The 27875-nt window shown below is 39.9% G+C and overlaps 1 protein-coding gene across 2 annotated transcripts in view; it reads left to right on the forward strand.

The window, feature by feature from the left end:
• Window positions 1-27875, forward strand: part of RNF19A (ring finger protein 19A, RBR E3 ubiquitin protein ligase) — a 73427-nt gene that overhangs the window by 12224 nt on the left and 33328 nt on the right. The window contains exon 1 of one of the 2 annotated variants that reach the window (XM_072410834.1): window positions 5448-5703. The exons of the other annotated variant lie outside the window; for it this stretch is intronic. The gene's annotated coding sequence lies outside the window, so the exon portion shown is untranslated. Of the gene's footprint in view, window positions 1-5447; window positions 5704-27875 lie in introns of those variants that run through there. 2 annotated transcript variants of the gene reach the window in all.

Genomic DNA, 27875 nt, shown 5'->3' on the forward strand with positions numbered 1-27875 from the left:
AATAAAGCGTTTTCTTCTAACTTGCATTTACAAAGAAATCTGTAATTTTTTTTAACCGCCAGTTTCTCAATAAGCAAAGTTAAATAGACAGAACTGTGCCCTGACTGGAGTCTTTGTAGAGATTTTTTGGCATGTGTAATTTTGTAAACAGTTGGCCCTAATATTTATCATTCTCACAATGGCCTACAGAAGGGTTTACATTTGAGATAAATCTAAACCCTTGAGCTGAGCATTTGTTTCCCCTCATTAAATCTGCTTCATCTCAGAGACGAGGATGGGTTGCTGGGCAGGTTTTGCTATGAGATCACCGGCTACCACATCGTCTTGTGAGGTAATGCTGTGCGAGGAAGATGTATGGGATTGTGGCCAAACCCCCCTTGTGAAATGATATCGGGAAATACAGTTCTGTGCCTTTTATACCGCTGGAAAGATGCAGGATGGGTGCCTATACAGGGCATGGAACTCCAAGGTCATTTCTTTTTTTTTTTTATTTCACTACCATGGTACATGTTCTTAATAATACCCAGTCAGTACATTTTCACTAAACAGAAGTAAAAATACAAAATCTTGGTTTTGTGTGATATATAGTTTTTGTGTATGTTACTTGATATTATAATCAGATTCTTGCCGTCTGCTGATACAGCTGTTGTAAAAGGATTGTGTGGATGAGGGACCGAGGTGGGGTCAGTATAAGGATTATAATGTATAGGGGGAGGTCATCCAGAAGGTAGAAAGAAAAATAAAAATGATATGTGTGTTTATAAGCATCTGAAAGTGTCTTTTGTCACTTCCTAGCATAAAGATGAATATTCCTCCATGACCAGCAAGTATATTTATTCCTAAAACTTTGTATCCTTTAAATCATGGTGGACATAGCAAGTAGAAATGTGGCATATTCCAGATGTATAGTGTAATATATTTTTACTTGGCAGACCTAAATTTATCTAAAGTAGCCCACAGAAATTAGAACGTTTCATCCTTTTCTTTTTTGGGTTGGTACGTAGATAGGGGGGGGGGGGGGGGGGGGGGCTGTGGGTTTGGACTGGGCGGTAAAAGGCAAAATAATTCCAATTGAAAGGCATCAGCAGAGGTGAGTTAAAAGGGCGAGCTCATGGGGGAAGATCATGTTCAATTTAATGGCTCCAACTTGTGGAGCAGCAGTCCATTTCCTTGCGTTTTTGCACCAGTCTTCAAGACTTATTAGAAGGCCTGTCTCCTCCTCTGATGCCAGCTTCTCGGCCAGTATGCTAATAATATAACAGTATATTAATGAATAACGTAATGCTGGTGGCCTGGTTGAAATTGGGAGCCCTGTTTCTGGTGGCTCACAGACCCTATTTTGCACACCCAAAGGTTAGACAATCTGTGAAGTTTTTATTGAATCCTGTGTTCCTATTGGGGGGATTCCGCCCCTATATATATAAGGTGATCATCGTCACCAAGTAGTAAAGTTGGAGGAAATTCAGTGTTTTAGAGTTCTCCAGAACAGGAGGGAAGGGAAATAATTCAAAGAGAAACTCATGTTTAACGATCTACTTTTTAGGATGAGTTCCCCTAACTTGAGGAATTTCTTCTAACTTGCTGTTGAGCTCATGAACAGGAAGTGAAGGGGAATTACCTTAATGGTACCCAGATGTCTAAATAAAAACCCAACATAGGTTTTCACTTTTCTCTACCCATATGCTTTTAACTGGATGTGGTAAACTCTGATATCTTGTATAAAAACATGTTTTACTGTATTATATAGGGATACAAATCATTTTAACCAGGCAATTATGTTGCCTTTTAAGCTTTATTTTGTATAGTTGGTTTGTTTTCGTAATTTGGGCCAAATGTAGTGTACGTTGAACAATACAGAATGTATTTTAACCATTCAGATTTAATTGGTAGCTGAACACATTGGTAGCTCTGCCTTGTTTGTTCCAGCGTGGGCTATACTTAACAAACTGTACCACCCCTGGTTAAACAAAAAAACGTAAATGCTATATATATATGCAGAATCTGTTTTTTGTTCCATGTGTTTGGGCCACTTTGTTTAGCTACTGTAAATGAGTCTTAAAATCCCAGCTCCAATTTTCTGTTTATGTTCGGAGAAGGGCTGGGTGGAAGTTTCCATCTGTTGCGCTTGCCAGGATTTAAAAAGCATTCTTCGTCATCTTTTCACTTAACGGTTCCAGTGAAACCTGGCTAAAACTTTCAGCGCTTTTCACCTGAATGTCTGAAATGAACAGCATACAATGGTTTATCAATGACCATTTTTTTTTAAGGGGGGTACCAGGTTATAAGAATGCCCCTCTTTTACATCTGTATTCCAACTAATTGTGGATTGTTCTGCTGCTATTGAGTCTTGGCCTCGACATTAAAGCAGATCTATAGTTCCACAATTAAACTGCAAGAAGGCAACATTTTTATTGCAAGAGAGACAGACAGTGTCATTCTACAATAAAACATACTTGGTTTTCTGTTTGCAATCACTTTCTTTATAGTAGGGATATGCCAGTTTAACCCAACATCCCCTGGGGCTGCAAGGACTGAACAAACCCCTGCATACATACCTGGCCAAAGATCTGGAAGAGGATCAGATGAAGATGGTGGAACTTGCAACTGAGTGCAGGAAAAAAACTGTGATCAGGCAGATAATGCTCTATTTTTTTGCAGAAGGAATATCACCCGTCCCTTCTGCATCAAAAGGCCTGGTTGGGTGTTAACAGAAAGAGTCGTTGCAGAAACAAAGTAAAGTTATGTAGCAAATCATGATCAAGAGAACATACAAATACCTATTCTTGTAAATATAAAAAATACACTTAGTTTAGGTAAAGGTTAAAGCTAAACATAAATTGCAATCAGCTAATTCTTTATTGCAGAAGAGGAAAGCTGCACTTTTTTTTTTTTTTTTTGCAATAAAACAAATTTACGTGTTTGCTTGAACATACATGTGCAGCTCAATGTATGATTCTGGCATAGCTGGCTTCAAGCAATAAATGAACTCTTGTGCGCATGTGCAAGAGTAATGTTATTCAGTCATATCAGCTTTAAGCATCCATTGATACAGATGACCAATAGAGAAGACCTTTATTATTAAACAGTATTTATATAGTGCCAACATATTACACAGTGTTGTACAAAGGGTAGCAAATGACAGACACAGGATGAGGAGGGCATCATGCTTAAAAGAGCTTACAACTTAACTCTTACAAATCTTCATATGAAATACAGTAATCAAATTACTGAGAAAGCAAGAAGGTTAAAATTGTATTGAAATGACTTTCTGGTGACAACAGTACATCATTGATTTTAAAGGCATATCATAGTGTTTGACATTGTCATAGACTTTCTTACGGTTCTCTTGATTTTGTCTGACATCTGAATAATGCACACTAAGTGCTCTATCCATTTATCTGTTTTGGCCTAAGGGTGTCATTTGTTGTGCGCTACATTTACAAGGATGGCATCAGGGTGAGTTTTATGTGTGTCCAGCTCCGTGCATTGCCAGACAGCAAAATGAAAGGACAATGTATTTGCAGAAAAAGAAAAGAGACGGCTAATGTTTTTGGACTACCCCCCTCTACATTATATGGTTTCCATGGAATGTATAGTGAACATAAATTCTGCCGCCACCACTAAATTGCCATCTGTTTCTTATTTTCGGTAATGTGTAATGTTGGCTTACTCAGTCTCTTATCTTGTAAAAGGAGAACTAAGAAAAATAAAGCTGAAGTGGATGGGGAAATTTTCTATATCTCATTAGATATGCAGCAATGTTCACATGTACAGAGATTACCGTTCAATTCTTATAAATGTTTTCCAATTGTCATGGTAATAACTGGTTCTGGCTTTACTGTGTGAACAGTTCCAATGTGTACAGTCATTGCAGCTTACATTGAGACTGTATGTGAGTATGAAAATCGCTTTATAATGTATATATAAGATGGCCCTGTCAGTACATGGTCACTTGTTACTTTGCTGGTGCTCCATTTCTTGCAAGCCACTGCTTTACTTCTGTCCCAACTACCTACTGCCCCCATCACTTGCTGTAGTTCCTTCTGGCTTTTACCCTTTTTTTTTTTTTTTTTCACCTTCGAGCCAGGGGTCGGAACCACACCAAGTGATGGGGGCCAGAAAGTTTTTGACCTATTCAACCAGTGAATAGGTGCTGAAGCTGGGAATGGTGGTATCAACTGTCCAGCCACGGCAGACTGCCCTACTTTAGTTGTACACACGTGCACCCACATATTATTGACCCACTTATGATCCCTCTATAATGGAGCTTTTAGATTGGAATTGTGCATGGCCCTTTGCTCCTTCTGTGTCTTTGTTTGCACTTTTTCACAGACCTTACAGTGAAGAATCCCTTCCTTATCCGGAGCTTAAACTTTTTTTCTTCCAGACGCAAAGAGTGCCCACTTGTCCTTTGTAATGACCTTAAAGTAAGTACTCGGGAAGAGAGTTCTCTATATGGACCATATGGAGATCCCTCTGCCATTAACTATAGAAAGTTATTGGCAGAGGGAAGACCTGTGTTCTCAGCCATTCTGGCTTTCCTTACAAGGATCCAGCTAACGGGATGAGAGAGATGACCTCATCAGTCTGTTGCTGCTCCTTCGTTGTCCAGTTGTGAGGCTGGGAAAGTTAAGTGTCCAAACTCTAATGCATAACTGCTGCAACGAAGAATGTGGTAACCACGTTGTCTGCGGTATCTGGCAAGTCTCCGTAATTCCCAAATCTGTCTGAACTAAATGACTAATCATTTGGCAAGTAAATAGTCTTGCATATATGTGTTTCAGTTGCGTATTTAGGTGCTGGCCTGAAGTGAAAGGTGCTTTTTCGATTGTGCCTAAAGTGCTCCCGAAAAGCCGCACAGCCATTTCCTAGCGAGCAGGCTCTCTAGACAGTAGGGTTAATTTGTGACAGTGACTCATAGCCGGATTAAAATACTGTTGTCAGCTGCTTCCCTTTCAGTTTTTAAACACAGTCCTGACTGTGTGCTCTTGTTATTTTCTCCCTGGGTGTGGTAATACTTTTCAAAATGAAACTATCTTCTGTTTCCTTTTCCCTGAAACCCAGCTAGACCGCTTTTTTAAAGAATTTCTGTAAACTTCAACGTGTAATGCAGTCATACCCTGACACCGTTAATCTCCGTACCAGTAGAAGGTTGCCAGCTGTGCTCCGGCCTGTTCTGAGGTCACCGTATTCATTGCTGTGATGATTCCAGCTCACATCTGAGTCCTGACTCATTGGGAGGACCTTTTGTCTTCTGTGAAAGAATTTGCAGAGTTTGCTGCCATGGACCGACTTGTGCTAGCGTTGCGAAAGTGACGCCTCAGAATTCTTTCATTGCAAAAAGAATTCTGGGGGTGAATTTTATTCCATATTGTGCCGTGGCTTCAGGCAACAAAGTAAATGCAAACCATTTGGTGGGCGGGGGTGAGAGTTCGGTAAAAGTGCTTCATTGGCCATAACTGCTCATGCTTCGCTTTGATATTTTATATTGGAGTTCTGTGCACATATTTCTGACGCGTCAACATTCAGAAGTGTGGGATGATTATGTCCTCCACCGTTCGTTATGGTTTTATCTTTTGATCCTATGGAGCTACTGGACACTATGCAATAGTTGTAGGATGGCACCATGGGGGACACTGGCTTGGCAATGAAGTATTAAATCCTGAGTTGTCTGAAGGACCAGAGGCGTGGAGCACTGGAAAGGTGAGGACAACATATCTCTGTACCAGAAGATGGCTATTGGGATTTTTTTGACCCCATGTTAAGGTTGCTTTAGGACATTATGGTTTTCATTCAGGTCAGCCATGTGGGAGATGTTCTCGCTACTGTCTGTCAACAATGGCAGCCACTAGGGAGAGGATTAAATGATAAGAACACTCTGTAAGTTCACAAATGGTGTTGTAGTGCCAGTTATTGCAGCTGTAGGCTGTCTTTTTAAGGCAGTACAGTAGAATATAGAACTGATCTACAAAACGCATTAGTGTAATAGTTTTGCTTTTTGGAAGAATTGGACCCTCTGGCAAGTTTTTATTGCTGTCTGGGTCCTTCCTGGGTAGATTAACCTCCTTGATGGGTTCAGGTGATCATTATGAACAAGATATAATTTAGAGGAGACCGAACATCTTGGGCTCTAGTTAAAAAACGGGGAATCTGACATTCGCTCGTGGAAATTAATTACTGCTGTTGAAAGATATGGACCTGGAAGAATCCCAAGAGGGTATCTTGGAGGGAATGTCTGATTTTCCTCTTTTATAAATAGAGCTCTTTGAGCTATTCAAACAGAAGGAAAACCCTCAACTGCAGCTCTTTTAACTCTAAAGTAACCTGAAAATGTTTAGGTCTTGGGGAGCTCCTGCTAAAATATTAATTAAAAAATGCTTCTCATGTTGATGAGTGTGAATAATGTCCCTCTTACCATGGTGGTTCAAAATCAATCTTTAGACAGAAAAGATCACTGGGTTCATGTGTGTTATCCCAGCATTAGACCCCTAATTTAGCAACCCTAAGCAAACCTCTGGAGGAACCCTAGTAAAGAATGGCTGCTCCAGTGGGACAAAACGCCTGTCCTTGAGACAGTTTTGTTCACTTCTAAATACTTGGTACTTTAGTACAGGAAGTGAAGAGAAATCTCTATAGTGGTGTGTAGACAAAAAAAAAAAATTGGGGGTGGTGGTTGATCCCTTTTTCTCTATATGGACATTTCAAGTATATTACACTGTAATGATTGATTTTTAGTTCCATTGGCCTGCTTATTTAACACCCATCTGCCACACCTCATGACCAGCCAGGTGGTGACAAGATTTGCGTATTTGCAGTTTTCTGTGTCGCTGTCCCACTTATTGCAGTGAATGAGCATGTATCACATTCCTGATTCATAGTCCAGTCACTAGGCAGATGACTGAATTCTTTGATGGAAAATCATTCAGAATTTAGGATTTGCCTAGATTTGTGATTTAAAGAAAGCATATGCTTGGTGGTGTATTGAAGGCGGAGTTCCTAAAATACTGGTTGCTGGCCTTTTTGATCTGGTTGGTTCAGTATTTTAAGTCTGGAATTTTTATAACTTATAGGGGTGAACAATATAGGGGGAGGCTATGGTATATGTTCGGATGGACATTCAGAAAGAAAAGTGAACATAAACTGTCCAAGTTGTTTGATGTCTGTGCCATTTGGTTGTGGTTGATTTTTGCATTTGACGTCTAAACTTATCCATTCTACTGCCCATTCCAAAAAAGAATGGTTTCTGAGCAACTAATGAACCCTTATTCTGTGCTTTTTCCAACATTTTAGGTCTCTCCCTTGACTTTAATTACAATGTTAGCACCCGAATATCAACTAGGAAGAGCTGCAGCCCTCTGACACCTATCTGAACTCCTGGATACCTTCCTGTGCTAAATTTGAAATGCCTGATCTCAGGCTGCGCATGCGTGAGATTGGCATGTGTGGAAAGAGCAGACAGATTTCTCCTCCCATTAAAGAAAAGGCTCCTTCTGCGCATGCCCAAGATCAGGCATGTACAGAAGGAGCAGACACAGCCTCCCGGAATGCATGACGTAGGTATCCCGGGAGGCTCTGCGCTCCCATTCAGTTTTGTTTGTGTACATGTTAAGGTCCTACACTGTAAAATGGGGGAGGCTTTCTGACCAGAGAGGGGAGAAACCCTCCAGCCCCTTTTATGGTGAAAACATCTGGAATGTGTACACATCAGTGGACATGACACATTTCCTTTTGCTATAACTGTATTCATGTTTCCCAATGTTAACGGTTCTTCGGCCAATTTGAGTAATTCTGTTTTTGAGTGCTCCAGATATATAGACATAAGAAGGAGGAAAGTATTCTGTATATCTACCAAGATAAAAATAGCTGCAATTTATGTTTCCATGGATTTTAGGCTTAATTACCAAATGAAAGCGTGTGTGTGTGTTTGGTGTTCATGGGAACAGAGCGTTCATTCTGGCAGCAGTCTAAGAGAGGTAGGCAGCAGCTTAGGTGGCACGGTTTACATTCCTGCTACTTAGTCTGACAAGTGTCATTTATATATGAAAAAGGTTTAGGGGATAATTCTTTTGGTTTGCACAGTTTTTGAATAATCCAGAGGTAACATGGTAAATAATTGGAATTCTATATGCACATGGAAGCGCCCAAAATGGACCAGATTGTCCATTGCATCTGCTTCTTGCTTGGATGTTCTATATGATGTTGTGCCTTGCTGATCCGGTTGCTTTACCACCATTCTGTTGGGAAACAAATTATTTGCGGCCTTTACTGATGTGAAAACTTTTCTAGCAAGAGACCATGTTAACTTATGCCTAAGCAACAGGTCAGACGAGAGGGGTCTCAGAGGTGTTTTGTTCATAGAAAGAAGTTCTCTTTTTATTTAGGGCCATTTCAGACCTGCGGTTGAGAGCAGCATTCTGCTATAGGCTCAACTGCAGCCCCATCTGCTCACGTTCAAGTGAATAGGAATGGATAGGAACCCTTTTGTGTCTTCAGCTGGTTTATGGTTTGGTTCCAGAAAATCACAAGTAGCTTTTAAACTTTGGTTGCCTTTTCACCTTTGGAGGAAGAACCTCCAATGAGGAACCTTTTGCAGCCGTGCACAAACACATTTACCTGTATTGATGCTGTTTGTGTCTGGAAGTGGCCCACTGCAGGGTTTCCCACCACAAATATGAAAGTGGCCTTACTTTGGTTTTACCTGGTGGCTAAAAAATACCAAAATGCGTTGCTAGCGCTCTACATTTTTCTTTTTACCATGTCTTTGTTGTGTATGGTGTGTTGGAATTACATCTGACCAACCCCCATTACAGCACAATTGTTTCTTGTATTGATTTTACACATTTTTATCAATTTTATTTGCACTTCCTTAATTAGCAGGATTTAAATTCCATTTTACATTGAACATAGATGATTGCATGTGTTCTCCATCTGACTCCATAGGCCTTGAGACCCGACTCTTTAAACGGAAGCTGAGCTACGGTGAATGTCAGGAAATGCTCGTGTTTGTCTCGCTATTGTTTAGATATCCGTGTATAGTGTAATAAGGTATTTCAGTGAATATTCTTATATACATTGTAATAAAATACATTACTATTTAATTTTTATTTTTTCCTTTTTGACATACTAGGTAAGTATTCGAAGTGCTTTGTGTATTTGGTTTTGTGATTAATCGGTGGTCATCTTCCATTGGAATGGGGGCAGATGAGGTGATTTGTATGTATGTGGTAAGTTTGGTGTGTGTAAGTTTGTATGTGGTGTATGCTGTCAAATTTTTTTTCTAACTATTTATAATTCAACTTCCTTGCTTTATTAAAACTGGTGGCAAGTTTTGAAAGCTTTGGGTATAAAATCGGTCATTGGTGCATAATGTTTAACCCCGCCTTCTGCCCTTCTCTATTGGTCCTTCACAGTATGGCCCTTGTTAGGTGTCGGGGGTATCATAAAACCTATACCACAGGAGGAAGAGAAAAATGCTTACGGAAGACCAGAACCAATAAACTAATTTAGACGGTGTTGGATGTAAATTATGGTAAAATATGGTTAAAGGTCCCTGCTATAAATTGAGTGATTGCTCAGTGTGTGGTAAATGTCATGTTAATCTGAGTCTTAGATGTGACATACCGGTCATCATCGCTGGCATATAGAAGCACAGAGTCCCGGGAATAGACAGTTTCTGTTTAGGGACCTATATGTGACAGTTCAGTAGGCTCTGCATGCTTCCTGGCATCGGGCCGCAGCCTGGCAGACTCTGCCCTTTACTGTATTTTGCACAGTAACTAAATCTGATTACAAAGCACTCTCTACACTCTCAGGATGTCGGCCTTGGATAGCTCTTTCCAGCAGCTGCACATTTAACCCTCATGTTAGGGTCTGAATGGTTCAAAACTGATCTGGGAATGACTGTACACTAAACTGTGTTTCCATCAATGAACAGAAATGTAACTGATGGGAAATCAAACATAAAGCATTCACCAAGGTGGACATGTAGTGTAACACTGAAGAACCAGCTGGATAATATAAAAGAATAGAGATTCTTTTAGAAGATATACTGTCTGTAAAGCTACGTACACACTTCCAATTATTATCGTTGGAAAACCAACGACGAACGTTCATGCACGATATATACGAACGATCGTATAGCACCGATCCTGCACATAGAGTTAACGACACGATCGTTCGTAGTTATTGTACACACAATAGATACGATCGTTTGAGCGATAGAGGAACTATGTGCACGACAGGAAAGTGAACGGACGTTCGTTCATCACGCATGCTCTGAACATGGACGATCAACGAACGACCGTACACACGAACGATGTTCAACGATCGTCGTCCAATCCGATCCGTCGGTCCGGTCGTTCGTTTCCAGCGACTTTCCTCGTTCGTCGGCGTCGTTGGTTACTTTTTTACGAACGATTTTTTGCCCAATCGATCGTTCGTCGTTCGATTGGAACGATAAAAATTGGAAGTGTGTACGCACCTTAAATGTTCAGTTTGAGCTAAAATTTAATAAAGGGCTTGTTTTTATAATTCTATTTCAGACACAGATTGGTAGGTTTGGGTATTAATAGCATCTTTACTGACCAGCTGGTGTGAGAACATATTACTTTTATACTGTGTGGGTGTATAGATGGGGCTTTGACCATATACATTTATACTGTGTGGGTGTTTTGATGGGGCTTTAACCATATACTTGCAACTCTATATATTAGAGGTGGCCTTGTAACATTTTGTGCCTTTTTGCATACAGATTTAGTATGTGGTGGCTGTTGGTTGTGAACAGGTTGGGTATGCAGTGGTTCTCCCCAGCCCTCTTTAGCGGGGTGCAGCACCTGCTACATTTCAGTGACCACCCGGCTGTTTTTGGGTAGTTGCTGAACAGTTGGATCACAATACGGGGGCTGCCACCCGCCTAAAATTTCTTCCCATCTGACTTATTTTAATAGATTTTTGGGTTGAGCACTGGTATTTTTTTATTATTATTATTATTACTACACAGTATTTATATAGCGCCATCATATTATGCAGCGTTGTACAAGGTTGATAGTCGTGTCGCTAACTGTCCCTCAAAGGAGCTCACAATTTATTATCCCTACCATAATCATATGTCAATAATATAGTCCAAGGTCAATTTTGAGGGAAAGCCAATTAACCTAACTGCATGTTTTTGGGATGTGGGAGGAAACCGGAGTACCTGGAGGAAACCCACGCAGACACGGGGAGAACCTGCAAACTCCATGCAGATAGTGTCCTGGACGAAATTCGAACCTGTGACCTAGCACTGCAAAGGCCAGAGTGCTACCTCTGAGCCACCGTGCTTCCCTTCAATGGGTTACTGTTATTTTTTTTTTATGTAGGCGGTACAATATCATTGAGGCTGTTAGTATATATAGCAGTGTTCTCTCTAAGCCCTTTTAGCTGGGCGCACCACCTGGCACTTCAGTAACCACCCAGCTGTTTTTGAGTGGATATTGAAAAGTTGTGTCACCATACAGAAGCTGCCACACCTATGATTTTTTTCCCCCACCAAGCTTTAAAAAAATACATGGATTAAACACTGTAATAGTGTATTTGAACAGTATGGTCGCCTTGATAAAAGGGAGCTGTGCCCTGCTGCACCCTCGGACAGTACATGTTAAAAAAAAGTCCCCCCCCTCCACTGGATGTCTTGTAAGCTGGCAGGCCACTTTTGATAAGTTACCCAACCATCGGGCCATTTACCTGAAAGCCTGAAAAAGAAACAAAGAAGTTTGTCCTTTCTAAAATGCATTTAGCAATCTTTGTAATCTGATTTTCCTGCTGATTCAAGCTTAATGAGAGCCTCTGCTTGGCTTTTAAGTTTGCCACTTATAATAAATAAGAATGTGTAATTAATAAAGCTCAGATGAGCCGTTGACTTGTGGAGAACATAAGCCGAATTTTTTTTAAGTGAGCCCTTTGTGTGTACTGACAAGCCTGGTCCTCCAGATATTGAGGCGCTTCTCGCACCGATCCAGTCCTAATAAGGCGAGTGCGTTATTCTCGGTGTGATTAGCCACTTTGTTTACTTCTGCAAAGCCTCATAAAATACAGATGTTGCTTCTAAAGTGCACGCCGCGGAGAGGAGCGAATCTTTGCAGCTGTGTGGGAGTCAAGCGAAAGGCATGCAAGTTTCAGAGTATAAACCTTGCTATTGTTTCTAGTTCCTCTGGAATGCGCCTGAAACTCAGGTTAATAATTAAAGGGAAATAAACCTCCTCTAGAGAATAAGGCCGCAGATGCAGCAAAGCGTTTCAAGACTCGATTAACATCACCGAACATTGTGAAAGCAATCTGTTTACTGGAATTCACCGGGATAAATTGCTTTTATTAAGATCTCTGAAAACGATGATGTTAGAAAGCTGACCCTGTCAGTTTAAACAGAGTATTCCAATTGTCTGGGCAATACGGAGCTGGGAAATGAGTCAGACGCAAGATTTACGGTCTTTTATACAAAGCTACCACTGAGCTGTGGTCACTGATATATTGCACGTTCACAGTAATAGAGGGGACTGTCAGTGTGCGTTCATTGTGTTACAGAAGAAACCGCCGATATCAAATATGTGCAAACCACATCATATTTTACTTTCATCAGTTTCCAGTTATGTCCTCAGGGTGCATTTGCTCGTGAAAGTCATTAACCTGTGCATGGGAACGATCGGTAGCATTCATAAGCTAGTACAGGCATATTGGGATAAGAAATTTTTTTGAAGGATATTTTGTGGACAAATTTTCATCAGGACACTAAAGAAATATTAGTAATTATTTATAATATTTGCATGATAAGTTTGTGCAAACAAAAACGAGGGATCATTGACAATTGTACTCATTAGGGCAGGCTCAGGCTGGATGTACACACACTCAATAATTGTCATTGGAAAGGATCTTTCAGAGCAGTCGATCGGTCCAGAGGTCTCTTCCATCGGTTCCCGCTTTGTCCTGGCATCCGTCTTTGGGCCGGGGTGCCGCCATCTTCTCCTCTTCTTCCGGGTTCTTCTTCCTACGTCAGCCGACACAGGCGCGAGATCGGGTGACGTGGAAAAAAACTGCACATGCGCGAGATCAACTATTTTCCCATTTGACCAAAATGCTCAGAAGTAGCACCCAAGAGCCTCTCGGGATGCGTGACATAGGTATCCTGAGAGGCTTTGCGCTCCCAAGGCAATCAAGAATTAGGGTGGCGGTGCTGCACTTTTTTTTTCTTTTTAAAAAAGGGTGTTGCACGTAAAAAAAACAAAGGAGCAAGAGTTTTTACCTTTACATAAAAGGGCAGTCTACCCTTTTATGTAAGTGAAATTTCTGAGTTTAGGTACGCTTAAAAGAACCAGTGTCTGCACATTTAACAACTGGCAGCAATGAGCAGTATTGGTATCACTAGTACCACTTTTTGCCGCCCCTATTCATTCTATATGGACCTGCTGCTTCCTGGTATGTAAAGATCACCGCTAGTGTGAATATAGCCTTAGTGTTTTGTTTCAGATCAACGGGCTTGGCCATAATTTTGGGTTGCCACAATCTGATTGAATGTTGTTTTGTGTTGGGTTTTTGTTTTGTTATATTTAAATTGCCTGCACATGACGGTATGTATAGCCAGTGTGAGCATCTCTGTTTCTTTAAATAATCTATACTATAAATATTTTGCATACCTTGATTTGTTAATCAGTTACATTTTTTTAATTTCACCTATATTCCATAGTGGATGATAAAAATTTCTGTATGCAACTACCCTTTTTTCTCATTATTTTTTTTTATATACATTGATTTCAGTATGAACATTGCTTTGTACCTCTTTACAAGCAAGGGCACTCCCCTTCATTTGTAATTTTGGCTGCGTACCTGAGTTAGTAATTAATTTTAACGTCTTTAATAAGATAATATAGTTCAAGCTTAGCTATGCTTCTGTAATTATTCCTTTTGTCAGTGGAACAATTCACTCATTCTTGGCGGAATAACGAGTTCCTAAAACACTTTCTTTTCCTGTTATAGCAAGAAATAATATAATTAGGAACATATTTTCCGTCTCCTGTTCGACTGTTCTTTGGAAGAGATTCTTAAAAAGCATGCTTTTGTAGGACCCAGTGTGAAGCTATGGTTTATATATGTACAGTGTGCCCACTGACATTAATATTAATAAAAGATTTATATAGCACCAACATATTACGCAGCGCTGTACATTAAATAGGGATTGCAAATGACAAACAGATACAGACCGTGAAACAGGTGGAGGAGAGGACCCTGCCCTGAGGAGCTTACAATCTAATGGGTGGGGGAAGTATCATACAATAGGAGGGGGTGCTGGATCACTAAACTGACCAGGGATGACCACTCACTTGCTATGAAGGAGGACGCTGCTTGGCATCTCCTACCTGTCCTCTCCATGGAACAGAACAGCGCTGTCTGTACAACTCTTGGTATTGTCACTGGAAACAACCACAGTAAATTGTATCAAGCCATGTGTGTACATCGCTTGAGCCAATACAAAGTATGAAGTTACAAACCCAAAGTGGCTATTTATGAAGTTTTTGTGTTTTGTATGTATGTATTTTTTTGTAGCTATTTTAACACTGCATCTTTTTTTAGACGAACTTGATGACTTCACTTAAACCTGGAGTTGCACTTCTTTGCTAAGATCTTGAAAGGCTATGTGAAGAATTCTGGTATGAAGTCTACGTCTAATCTTTATTTAAACTTCAGGGATGGGCCGGTGTCCATTGACTTTAGACATTCTTGTGCAAAGTTATACAATGTCCTCTGAAGCCTTCTGCGGAGTCTCTATTCTGAGACGGCAATGTTTATGTGTCTAGGCAACCAATGTGTTTTTAGCAGTAAATGTCCTAATATGTTTGAGCCGAGTATTCCTGCTTCACATTTTAACTTTTGAGTTCAGGTCAGGGCTACAGTGACTTGAGAAACAAATAATTCTGTTTTTTAGGTGAATGTTAATGTAAAATCTTCTTTTTTTTTTTTTTTTGTCATCATGCCCCACTCTGTTAATAAACCGTTTTTAGGAGATCTGTTGCAAGGGTTCATACCTGGTGATCATTCCAGTAATATCAAGACATTATCAGCATGAAACACGTTGAATCTTGAGGCATGACACAGTCTGGATCCTGGAAATGGCTCGATCTCCAGTAATAAAATTCACAAAAGACTATCGGCATAAAGAGGAACTAAAAATTCACTATCAAGCAGGTTATTATTGCAGAAAGGGGGAGACCATGTTCTTTCTACAAACCCCCCCACTTGCTATACTGCTCAGGGTATCTTGGGGGGGGGGTGTGCACTCCTGCGTTATGTCATTCCAGCCAATTAGAATGGCTGAAGATCTGTACAGGAAGAGAAGAAAAATGGCCGCGCCCTCCAGGGAACCAGGACAGGTGAGTAATATGGGTCTAGTTCTTCTTTAATAAACCGCAAAAGGTGAGGTAGGATGCGAAACATGTACACACATTTACCATCAACGTAAACTTAAGTGTACCTGTCACACATTCTCAGTCATGTTGGCTAGTGTACAGTTAAGACTAATATTTCAGAGATGGAGGCATCGTAGTAAGTTCTGCTGAAAAAGCTATGAAATGTAACTATAGTATACTGTAAAAGTTTACTCTGCCACCGTTGACCAGTCATTATTCAGCAGCAAGTATGGTATGGGTACAGCAAACATACATGTGCCTATGAGCCATGCATTGGAGTTTTATTCACAATGAATTGCTGGGACTTGTACTTTCATGTTGACAAAATAAAATGACTGCATGCTGGTGAAATACATCCCATGAACAAGAAAGATCAGGATTTGGTCTTGTCTGAGCCAGAGCATAACCTGAAGTGGTGATGGAAATCCCTGGTAATTCAGATTTTTATGTTTGTTCATGATAGTGGTGACATTTCTTTCCATTCATGTAAAGTTCAAAACATTAAACTTGCAAAACCGCTGAATTTTCATGTTACATCTTCAAAATTTTTATTTGGTTTTTAACATGGGTTAATGTATAACTGAAGGCCAAACTTTGACAGTTGACTAGAAAAGTAAGGGGTAAGCAGCACCTTCAAGTTTTTATTCGCCATCTGTATCCGTTAGGAAGATTTTTTGTCCTGACCACCAATGTCAGCAGAAATTTTAGGTAAAGTTAAATTCAAATATTTGAGTTGCCATCAATAATGGGGACACTTATTCCCGTGCCCCCTATTCAACATGGGACATCCCTTATATTTGAAAGATATCCCCTTACTTTTGAATGGACAGGACATAAAGAAAAATCTGCCCTCTGAAACATTGATGGTAGCAAAGGGGCAACAGTTTTCTGCTCTCCCTGCTCTACCTTACCTGAAATTTTATTCTGAAAAAAAAAAAAAAAAAACTGGATGCATTTGGTTTGTTGTCTAGGCAGGTAAAATTATTCATGTATAATAATCCTGGAAATGAACCGCCCAGTTATTTTGCGAGGCCACTGACAAACAAATCTTCCTAGCTGCAGGTATATTCGCTTTATCTCAATCTATGTTCCTAAGTACGTGCCGGCCTCTTTCTGCCCTCTGCAGCCTGAAGCACGATCGTGAGGTTGCATGGTGCGGTGATACAAGTTAATAACATGGGATTGTATTAGAGTCTGATAAAAGCTTTTCTGAGTGGATTTTCTGACCTTATCAAAGAAACAGGGAGTCCTGAATTTTATTAGCAGTTCACCAGCTGATTAGGACTGTTGGCTGCAGACTTCAGATTTTCGCCTCTCGGGACAAATTTTCCTGATAATCTTAGCTGAATTCCAAGTATTTGTACAGCTGTCCCCTGAGGTACAGGTCACTAAACGACTATCAGGAGCTACTACTACTATTTTTTTTTTTTAGAATGTGGAAGGTTCAGCAGGGTTCCTACTGCTTGTTGTTTTCCATACTCTCATCAGTGCTCATTTGTTCCTGCTGGCACTGGGAATGATCATGAAGGATCATATCCAGCGACTATAGTTGTACCAAGAAACACATGGTGGCTGCTGTTACTGACCTCCTTCTGATAACATTATTTATCATGGTTGTTTCACTGCCCTCTCAAATAAAGCTGATGGGAAGCAATGTCACGGGCATCAGTGCTTATTGTATTAGGTCAATATTGAAGAATAAAATGTTTTGTATTGGTTTGGCAGCCAGTAAACCTGCATTTTGATGGGATGCCAGCAATGTTGCATTCTCTCAACAAGGTTTCCTTACAATAACTTTTATTTGGTTTGTAATGCTGCAGAGGCAGTAGGTGTTCCCTCTGCTGTGTCAGTTTAGCACGTGATGTCCAGTCTCTGGCATCATTTTAATTCATGACTCATTTGCTAATTTTGGAATCGGACAGGTGCTGCACCTTCTTTAATTAAACTGGTGTGTAGTCAAACCTGTTTTTCCTTCTTAGTAATGATTACCTTGGAATTCTGTAGCAAACTTCCTCCTTATGTTCTCTTGACATTGCTGTTGTCATATAATTGTCATATAGCCTTTCTATTGATATTGGTAAATATATGAATGTCATTTGTTTCCTTAAAGGCACTCTATGGATATACTTTTCTTAGGCCATGGTTCAGGAAACATGCTTTGAATGAAAACACAGTAAATATGTTAACACTCATAGTACAGTCATCACTTACTGTTCACTTTTTTATACTTTTTTTTTGTGCAAAGGTAACAATACACAGCGTAAAATGACCATTTTATTGTCAGATAGAGACAGCCAGTCAATGTCCTCTTCTTTTTTCATTTCCAGTTCCGGCACTGTTGGGCTGGAAAAAAATTGGAGTCCTTAGCCTTCCATTTCTTCCTTTTTCCAAATTATTAGTTGGCCTTTGTGCTGCAGCTCCAGTGATTTTAATACTGTAGGGCAATAAACTGGAATAATTGGGCAGATTAGGTGTTCTGACTTCCAAGCGTCATTTGGTGCACATGTGTTCTAGGTCTGTGACTACATTCCAGACATGTCCAGGCAATTTTGGCAAAAGGAGTCCATTCATGGCAGCCTCCATGCTTCTCTTATGACAGGTGTAATAAGGAGGATGGAAACATTTAAAGTCTTAGTGTTAACATTGATATTCTATAATTTATATACACAGCGATCTGTAACATTGACATGCGTACTGAATAGCTATTTGTGTTGGTGTCCGGCTGCCTAAAATCGTTTAATGCTTACCTGGCCAGTAATAGAATTTATACAATTTTATCCAGCAATGATCTATAAAGTGTTGATTGTGGTCTAATAAAATGTATTGTGGTCTAATGGTTCTCTATTTTAGTTGTAATGTTGGACTAGTGACCTAAAGATAGGTAATTGACAGACTGCGCTCCTGACGATGGCTTGCTGTCGGCTAAAGTTTCACTCCTGCCAGCCGAGTTGAGTGTCTGGTTGCATCTTCTGTTAATGGATTAGAGCTGTGTAAATGTGCATTGGAAAACAATCCTGTACTGCTATCTGTAAAAAGGGTGTTCTGGTAGAGAGAGGCTAGCTGGCTCAGTGTTCTCTAGAAGCCAGGGAGGCATTAACATTTCTGACCTTTTGTTGCACCTTTTCACAAGAAACTCAAATCTGTATACAGGAGATGGCATGAGAAAGCAACAGTGCCGTATTTACATGTTTACCTGATCATTTTTAGTTGTTCAGAAGTTACAACATATCTGCTTTTAAGAAATGTGTGGCAGGTTGACTATTCTGAAGGCAATTGTCATTAACGGGAAAAGCTTGAACACAGACCTTCATAAGAGAATCCGAGCTGTTGATTTTGTAGCTACAAGGAAGCCAAGGAAAGACATAAAAAGGTTCCTTGCAATACGGTGTGCTCCACACTGCAAATGTTAATTTATGGTCAGATTAAGAATGTTGAGTTGCCATTTTTCCCTTTCTGGCAGGTTCCACCTTCGTTTTAGGCTGTGGTCCCCGGCCCTGACATAATCCCCTAGTATGCGGGGTCAACGGCTCTGCGTTATAAGGGGAGAATGCCAAGTGCCCATCCACAACCTGGTGTATAGATCACTGATGGAGCAACAGATGATGTAAGTAATTTATCTTCTACTGGACCCTATGGCATAAATGAGCATTTAAGAAGTTGTATAAGCAAAGCAGAAATGACTATTTCCTGCAATTAGAAGGTTGGCTCGCTCTAGTAGTCGTAGTAGTAGTAGTATTAATATACAGTATATAGTGCCCACGTATTATGCAGCATTTTACAAAGTCCATAGTCATGTTACTAGGTGTCCCTCAAGGGGGTTCACAATCTAATGTCCCTACCATAGTCATATGTCATTACCACAGCCTAAGGCCAATTTATTTGGGGGCAGCCAATTGCCCTAAATTCATGTTTTGGAATGTGTGAGGAAACTAGAGTACCTGGGGAGAACCTGCAAATTTCATGCAGATAGCATCCTGGCCGAGATTCAGACCTTGGACCTGTTGCTGCAAAGACCAGAGTGCTAACCACTGAGCCACCATGCTGCCCAATTTTATTTAGCAGATAGCAGAAGGGAATGTAGTAAATTCATCATCCTCTGGACCTGGAGTTCATTATTTAGGTTTGTCTATATGTTCTAACTGTAAAAATCAGTTCAATAATTTTTTAAATTAGATTGGATTATACACCTCTGATTTTCTCATGGTAGTATATATACTTTGAAAGTTCCTAGCCATACAACTCAGTTCGCACTGCACATGACCTTAGTTATGTTTTGACAGTCTGTTTTAGATAAAGTGAGAGAATATAAAAAGATAAAACAATATAAGGCTGCAATATTTCTCCTTCCTAGAACAAATACTATGTCTGTAGTCAAAACTCAAATTTGCTGATCTTCCTTTTAGTCCCAAAGTTTTGAGAGAATTTCCTTTTTCCCCCATTCCCCCATATATATTAAGCACTTATATTGAGGTCCTTTTAATTGCTACTCCAGACAGTTTTGCTTCCTCAAGTAAGTTTTTATGTTCGAGATGTGTGTTTGTTTCTCCTGGCAGTCTGATTGCCCAGTGAATCTCTATTCCAGTAATTACATGGATTAGTAGAAAAAAAAAAGCTTTTTGCTTCTGTTTGCTAAGGATTTTGCACATTCAATAATGTTCTCTGACTGTGTGCAGTAAAATCTCATTAGCTAGAAATAATAAAAGCCCATTCTCACGTCCGATTAGCATTGTTATGGTAACATATTTCAAAACAGCTTGCTTATGTGCTGATATTAGAAAAAATAAAACCCTGCGGCACGCACCCCCCTTGGCGACTATTGTTCAACTACAAATCCCATCATCCTCAGTCGTCTTGCGGATTCAGGACACAAAAAGAAGGATTTACTATAGATGTGCATTACCATCCAAGCTGCAAATGTTACATTGTATAAAAGACCTGGTGCTTTTGAAAGTTCATAGTTTGCCTCTAAGTGTTTGTTGACACTTTGTGTGTCCCGGCTGCTTGCCAGAACTTGTAGGTAAAATGCACCTTATGTTGTATGTTCCTTGAGGATTAATATTATTAAGGCTATATTTTTAATATTATGCAGTATTTATATAGCACCGACATATTATGCAGCGCTATACAAAGTCCATAGTCATGTCATTGGCTGTCTCTCAAAGGGGCTCACAATCTAATGTCCCTACCATAGTCATGTCTTTTTAATTCAGGTCAATTTTGGGGGGAAGCCAATTAAACCTATCTGCATGTTTTTTGGATTGTGGAAGGAAACCGGAATACCAGGAGGAAACCCATGCAAACACGGGGAGAACCTGCAAACTCCATGCAGATAGTGTCCTGGCTGAGATTAGAACCTGGGACCTAGTGCTGCAAAGGCCAGAGTCCTTTTTTTTTTCCTCCTATTTTCTCAGCAGTTTCACCCAAGGCCTTGGCCCTATGAACATTCACACGAGTGATTGGAGACACTAAATGCAATGCAGTGTCAGGTTAACAAGATGGTTCTGGTATTGCACCTTGGGTTGTTTGATGTCTGCAAATATTTTTTAACAAAATTTAGTCTATTTCAGGTTCCTTATTTACATTTTTATTTTAAATAGCTTCCTGTGTTTTTTTTTTTTTTGTACATCCTCATCCTTGAACATATAAAAACGATTAAAATAGTGGACTCCTGGCAGTAATTGATGCAGCTACAAGTTCCTTCTAGAACCATATGCACATGTTACTTTTTTTTAATTTTTAATAGACTTTTTGCATATTTTACATGAAGCATATTATATTCAAAGTAAATTCCTCTCACATCATGCTATGGTTTGTATTGATTTTAGTAGTATAACTGATTTAATCTAACCATTTTGACAGGTAACATAAAACATAAATTGCATAGTACAAAATACAAAAGTACATTACAAAACAACATATCATAGCAGTGTTCTCCCGGACCTTTTTAGCTGGGCGCACCACCCGGCACTTTTCAGTTGAGTCACAAAACAGGGGCTGCCAACCACCTACAATTTATTTCAACTCGGCTTAAAAAAATTTCTTTTCTTGGTCATGCTGCTTCTTGCTCCTTTTTTCTTTGTTCTGACTATCTCACTATTTAGAATCTATGATGGGTAACCTGACAGTCTTAATAGAGCAGAAAAAGGCAGCCTAAAACATTAATAAAGAAGTCATTGTTGCAGTAGGGAACAGGGTTTGAGATTCCTGTTTTTTTGGGATCCTGGTGTGCTCCAGAATGTAGCCGGGGTGCAAACCTGAAGCTGCCTGCTTTATCTTCTATGGCTGCTTTAGTATTTGTCACCACTCAAGAGGTTTAAATATTTAAATGTTGTTGGATGGGTAAGAAACTGAAATTACCAATTTGCATTATATTAATGCAGTAAAAAGAATGCTTTTTGGTTGGGTTCCGGAAGTCATGACCTGAAATATTTTCCTTTGAGGACACTGTCTTTCGTATAATTGATCACGCGTCCCCTTCGTGAAGTGACATTGATGGGTATTTTATTTGCTTCATATTGAGCGCTAGATGCAGTGCAGACGGCACGAATGGCTTTGCAGCACTGCAGCTAGAGACGCACTATGTACTTAGGTGTGTGTGTGTGCCTTGACTCCCGCTATCATTATGTGCTGTCATGGTAACCAAGATTTATTTATAAAAACCAATGGTTGTCACAGGGATGCTTCCGCTAGAGATGTCGTGATCCATCATATCGCTGGGATTTAAAGTCTGCTAATCAATTAGCAAAGCTCTAAAAGGACTGGCTTTATGCAGAAAAGAGTCTGAGTATTTATTCCATATGATTATAGTTGTACAGGGTTATATTTTATTTTTTATATTCAGGTTTTTGTGCTGATTTGTCCACCTTCAGACTTCCTAATGTGCACTAAGCGGAAGTTTGGGAGTTAGGGGACTGTCAGACTTGGGTGACACCATAACTCATTTAGTAGTATTTGGACAGACGGTGAGATTGACTGCACCCATAGTTGGGACTCTTACCTAAGCCCACTCATAGCATTGTTCAACCCAGATTTTTTTTTAAGCTGGGTGTAAAGCGATTTTAGGCGGGTGGCAGCCCCGTTATTGTGACCCAACTCCTCAGTAACCACCCAAAAACAGACGGGTGATACTGAAAAGTGCCAGGTGGTGCACCCAGCTAGAAGGGGCTGAGGGAAGAACACTGCATAGGAAATAAATGGAGGTAGCAGTGAGCAGTTCAGTACCGCTTATTGCTGCTTGATGTACATTGTTTCTGCTGGTTCATCAAAATGTTGTGCGGTTTGTGGGCTGTTGGGCATATCCCAAGGTGTCAGCTGTTAGGAGCCACATGGGAACTACTATTTCCCCCGCCACCCCTCAGAACAAACCCTAAAGCTAAACAGTGGCTTAAGATTCATTATTTCCATCATGATTACAAAGGTAACAAGAAGATCAGCGGAGTCCAGGGACCATGGAGTGGTGCATACAGACACTGTGGGAATATATGGAACTCCTCAAAGTTCCATCTTGATGCTAAAGTCAGTTTATTTAAGAATGCACCGAAGTTTTAAATAAAAATCCTTTGTATTTATAAATGTAAAGGAAGCATGACCGATCTACGGCACGACTCACAAATTGTGTTTACTATTTTTTTTACCCTTAAACTTGGCTTTTGAAAGCTGCACAAAGGTCAGGCGGTGAATTGCTGCAAGACACAATGCTGGGTCATGTGGCTGCACTAATACCTTTTCACATAGTCTGCGGGTTCTAAATGACAAGGCAGTGTCCTGTAAATGTTTATAATGATTGTACGGGAAACAAAACCAGTATAGCTGTCAGAAGATAATCCCAGTCAGGAGGCCTGAGGAACTATGCGGAGGTTTTTTAGGTGCTGTTTTGGAAAATCCATTACATTTAGAATGCGGTGTCGTTTGGTAATTAAAGTTTTGTTTTTAATAGGTGTGCTTTTGTGTATTGCAGCACACTTCATGTGTGTGTGTTTTTTTGTTTGTTTTTTTAAATACATTTGCTTTGAGTTTGTTATATGGCTTTTTCTGTCTGCAGGCACAAAATGTTTGGCCTTCAGGCATTACCCCGCACCTTTGTTTGAAAGGAATGACATTTATCTGCTCCTAAACTGGTTGATAATAAAAAGCTTAGGAGATAAATATATATTTAAAAAGAAAGAAAGAGCTGTTCTAGGTTCTCTTCATTGCTGGTCAGGTGTCTAAAGGCCTAGGTACTTGGTCATGTGATTTCTGCTGTAATGAAGAATTGGAGTTCTGGTTAGATGATTTTAACTTCAGCTAAGAACGTATATTTAAATGCCTTGAAACATGTTACCTGCACTGAAGAAAGCCAGAGGGGGCATTTCTGTAGGAAAGGTAAGGCTACTACACACGTGCAATTGTTCCCATCCGATAATAGGCTCAAGGCCATAAAATATCCGATACCTGTTATTCTAGTTTTATCTGGACATTTGATTTTCAGTCCATTTTAAATTGTCCATAAATAAGCAGACTGTATTTTCTGTCTGCTTTTTCTACCAATACATTTTTAAGCCCAAACTCCATGCAGTTGGAGTCTTTTGTTGGAGAATAAACCTGGATCCCAGCCCTTAAATTCCATAATGCTTACCACTGTAAGCTGCCTCAGATGTTAAATATACCATGATTATTAGTTCCATGTTGGTTTTGTTTTGCCTTGTATTATGATAGGGATTGCTTTGGATATACAGCCAGTATGTGGGTAATAAGCCTGGAGCCATTTCTCCACGTGCTGAGCAAACACGTGACACCTAAAGGTGTGATTACTTTCTTGTTGGCAAAATCCTTCCAATCTGATTGTAGTAACCCCAAGCTAACCCTGCTTAGTAAGCGGCAAGAGCAATGTCCTGTGAATGACTTTCAGCTCCGTTGCTTTTCAAATGTCCATCACTAAAATACGTAAATGTATTATGTAACACAGGTGAGATCCTTACCTTCTGCAACTGTGAGACCGTTGCAGCCTTACCATTCTAAAACTATTTCCTGGTTGTCATGCTGATGCATTGTCTTCAGTATTTTGTTACTTGACCCGGTACAGATTAACAGTTCACTCTGACCCAGCTTTCTATGCGCTTCTTTTTTTCTTTCATTCAATGACCCAGAAAGAATTAAAGTGGGAGGCCACCAGTACTAATATCTTATGTATACTGCCCCATATCTTACCCCTCTGCACTTGTCTGCTGCATATATTGCCCCATGTCAGACCCTCCGTTCTCTTCTGCTTCGTATACTAACACTCCTCTGCTTCTTATACTGACCCATGCTGGCCCCTTCGCTCTCCTCTGCTTCCTATACTGCCCCATGCTAGACCCTCTGTTCTCTTCTGCTTCGTATACTGACCCATCACATTCCTCTGCATCCTATACTGCCCAATGCCAGACCCGCTGCATTCCTCTGCTTCGTATACTGCCCCATGTGAAACTCTACGCACTCTCTGCTTCCTTTACTGACCCATGACAGACCCTCTGTATTGTGTGTCTGCACCTTTTATGCCTCCTGCACCTTTTCCTTGTTTTGTGTTAGCTGGTGATGTGAATATGTTAATGGGTGACACAGTATACCCTTCTAATTTGTTTGTCTATTTCAGAACCACAAAACACAAATTACTTAATTTTCACATGCCAGTTTGTCTGAGTTTTAATACATTGCTCCGATAAATATGAGAGATGAGCAGAACTTAGAAAGTTGGCATAGCAAAGATCTGTACTTTCCAGCAATTTCACACAATAAAAAAAAATAATATTTAGTGACTTCCAGTGGCTGCCCAACAAAATGAGAAATATTAGCGATCATCTATTCTGTGTAGATAGGTCTACTTGACATATCTGTAGATATTCTTGTACATGAGTACTTGACATACACAGCTGTGAATATTTTTGTTGCATAAGATGTTGCAGGCATTCATAGTGCTTCCATTTTACTAGCAAAACAGGGTAGGAAATCTGTGTACATGAGATTTCTTTTTCCAGAGCGGAGTGAAGGACTGGCAATATCTTGTAGTGCGTACTGCATACATAGGTCAGCAGAACTAAATAGTAGACTGCGGATGTTCCCAGTCGTGTGAGTGGAGGTTGATCTTACTGCTCCTTGTTTTGTGTGGCTACCCTAAAGCCTAAATCAGCCAAAACATTTTTTTCTGGCAGTTTTGTGAGAAAGGTTGGAACTGTAGACTTTTTTGTTTTCTTTGGAATAGGGAGATGATCATGATACCATGATTAAGGTGTGATGCTCCATATGTCGTCAGATGATTCTCATCCGATAATCGCCTCAGGGCTGAAATTGGACGAGAATCTGGTGTGTGTACAGTGCTCATCGTCCGTCATTCCGACAATTGTCCTGGCGGATCCACGGACGATCATAATGAAAGTAAAGGAGAGAGAGCACAGTGGGGTGCTGCTGTCATTCTCCCCTCTCCATAGAGCAGACTGATGTAGGTACAGTGCTCATTCATGCATCTTGAAAAGATCCATGCATCGTGAAAAATCCTTTCCAATGACAATTATTGCACGTCTATGTAAATATTTGTATGTGGGAGAGATATGAATAGGTATATTCTAGTCCCCCCATACATCCGATCATGTTCTAGTGTCACTGGCCAGTTTTAGAAGCAGTGGCTTCTAAACCACAAGACTACTGCTAACCACAGGGAACATGTATGAAAATGGAGAATGGTAAGAAGTTGTCAGTCAGAGAAACCATTTAGTAAACAAAAACATCTGATCGTGTGAAAAGTTCCTTTTTTTTTTTTTGGCTATACTATTTTACATAAACGTCATCCCGTCTGTACAGCTGCTATTTTGCCATTTAAACTGTTTGGGAGGATCTCCTGGTTACGTATATGTTTCCTTAAAGGGTTTTTCCTTTAAACAGTTCTTCCTGTTGAATGACAAAGCACGTTTACTTAACCGTTACATGTTTTCCTTTAAATCCTTCACAGAACTGGAGTCTGCTGGGACTTTTTTGTGAACTTTTGAACGTGTTTAGTTTTGCACATTTGTGGATGTATACGCAGGATTTAGCTTCTTTGTGATCTAAACGGTGAGGCCTTTATTAAGACAAAGAACGTCTGGGATTGGTTTACCAGTTGGAGAATTTCACAGGTCAAATGTATGCAACTGTTGAATACTTTCACTTTGAACACCCCTCGCTTTCTGAATAATGTGTATGACGGTAAAGTAAATTATTTAACTTGTAATGTTACCCAGGAAACATTAGAGATCAAATGTCTACCTTGTCGTCTTCTTGTTTTTTTTGTAATTTAAATCCAGTCTGGATCCTCAGGCCTTAGATCATAATTCTATGTTTGGTATTGTGGGGGATATTGATTCTGTACATTCCACGTTTGTCGGAACACCAAGCTAATGGCTGTAAGGAGTTCTAAAAAACAGCAGGGTGGTCTGTAGAATCTAAGCTACCCCTGTGTGAAAACTAGACATCCTGAGCAGATAAGTTGTCTTCTTTAGTTCCCTCTCAAAAGGCTTAGTTTTTATCTACTTTTACTAGAATATTTCAGCTAACAGCTAAAAAGAAATGAGGAAACAGTCTAAAGAAGATTCAACAAGGACAAGTTGGGAAGATCATCATAGCATAGAGATTTTAAAGAGCTTTGTCTAGATCATCCTTTGTAACGTGGGGGGAACCATTTAAATAACATTTAGGTCTTCAGAGAACCCCTGCTTTAATTATTAAATCCACAGCTCACAGTATATTAGCTTGGTGATCAGTGGGAAGAATGTCATCCTTTCATAAAGCCTATAAGATAATTGGTGTTAAGTTAACGGTCCTGAGCGACACTCATTGCTCAAGGAACCTCTGGAGGAACCCTGGTTGAGAAATTCTAGTTTGGACATTGACATGTCTATTAGGCTGGTTTAGAAATTATGGCTGTCTAAAAGCTTTAAAACAAAATGGTTAATAGGAAGTGATATTAAATCCAAACCATTAGTTTATAACAGCAAGGAGGTCTTTTCTTGGCAGCAACAACATTTTTTCCTTGTTGAATTGTTTGATGGTTGCATTACAATATCTATAAAGGAGAAGTTGAGGGGTGTTTGTTTGTATGGCAGTGAGTCCGGAAAGGCCCATGTATCGGAGACATTTTTTTCATGGTAGTTACATATTTACAAAAACATACATACATCTGATCATCTTTTAGCGTCACCGGCCTGTTCTAGAACCCGTGGTTTCCAAACCACAAGCCTTCTGCTAACCACTGAGGACATGATGATATGAAAATAGATCAGAGAACGTCAAGAAGTTGCCAGTCAAAAACATTTGGTTGCTATCATGAGAAAAGTTCCTTTTTTTTGGTATATTATTTATAACATAATTATAATCCCATCTGTACAGCTGCTTTTTTGCTATTTTAACTGATAGGGAGGATCTCTTGGCTATGTAAATTTCCTTAAGGGTTTTTTTTTT

Source organism: Pyxicephalus adspersus, chromosome 5 (genome assembly GCF_032062135.1).
Source record: "Pyxicephalus adspersus chromosome 5, UCB_Pads_2.0, whole genome shotgun sequence".
NCBI classification, from domain to species: Eukaryota; Metazoa; Chordata; class Amphibia; order Anura; family Pyxicephalidae; genus Pyxicephalus; species Pyxicephalus adspersus.